The following is a 1,245-nucleotide window of genomic DNA, read 5'->3' as shown; positions in this document are numbered from 1 at the left end:
CCCGCCCTCAGCCCGGTGCCCCGCCCACCCTGCCCAGGGCCCCGCCCTCAACCCGGTGCCCCGCCCACCCTGCCCAGGGTCCCGCCCTCACCCCGGTGCCCCGCCCACCCTGCCCAGGGGCCTGCTGTACCCGGATGCCCCGCCCACCAAGCGCGCAGACCTGAGAGCCGGGGTGTGCCCTCGGCCTCCCCGGGGACAACGCGGACGCCCAGCACCCGCAGTCCGCGTCTTGGACAACAGTCTCTGCAGCTCGTCGGAGGGCGGTTATGCCCCCGCAGCCACGACACGGGGTGTCCCGCTCCGCCGGGCCGCGTCTCGCGCAGCCGGGGCCCGCCCTCCCTGTGCCCACTCGGCGATGCGCCCCCGGACTGGCGCTCTGCCCCCGGGGGGCCTCGGGGCCCCTGCCGGCGGCGCGCTCCGGTGCGCTGCTCAGAGCTCACGTCCACCTGGGACACCTGTCCGGCGCTCCGTCCCCGCCGGGGACTCCCGGCGAGCAGAAGCGGGGCGGTGGGCCACCGCGGACGGCCTCTCTAGCGGCCCAGGCTGTGCACCGGAGGTCAGACAGGAAGGTCATTCTAAAGTACCGGGCTCTGCAGACAAGCAGGTTAACGTGTCCCCCGTGGGATCTTTTCCTCCCCATTTCTAACGCAGGCTTACATAAATATAAATAAATTTCCGTGGGAATTCTGGACCGGCTAAATAATTTGCATTCAACCACGAACTTTGATCTTAACCAACCCATCCTCTGCCACACATCTCTATGCAGGATGAGTACTGGGTACTACAGGAATTGGGTGGCGTGAGCTTCAATGGTCATAGGGGCCTGAGTATGTGTTTCACTTTTCAAAGGGAGGAATTCATGCTGAACCTCATCTGTGACATTCATTCAGTTACAAATGATTTTTAAATTTTAATTTAAATATTTAAATAAGTGCTGCCTTTTCTTGGGAGGAGGCTGTATGTTTACGTAACAATGCTGTCATTTCTCAAAACATTTTTTGACATTTTAGGTCATGAGAAAAGCATCTCCCAAACACCCAGAATTCTGAAGGCAAGATGAGCAGGCACGCCCCCTCCAAGTTTCTTAAATTCACAATTAGCGTTCTTTCAATATGAGCAGACTAAAATCTCTTTTCTGAAACAAAAGGGATCACGACTGACCTCATTTCACCAGAGGACACACATGGTGTCATCTAACATTAACTCCAGATGGGGATGAAATTTGTCGAGTGAGGAGGCCTCTAA

Source organism: Callorhinus ursinus, unplaced genomic scaffold (assembly GCF_003265705.2).
Source record: "Callorhinus ursinus isolate GAN/ISIS: 27379988/994484 unplaced genomic scaffold, GSC_fseal_2.0 scaffold19, whole genome shotgun sequence".
In the NCBI taxonomy this organism is placed as follows: domain Eukaryota; kingdom Metazoa; phylum Chordata; class Mammalia; order Carnivora; family Otariidae; genus Callorhinus; species Callorhinus ursinus.
The sequence above is the reverse complement of the archived record's forward strand: the minus strand, read 5'-3'. Positions refer to the sequence as shown.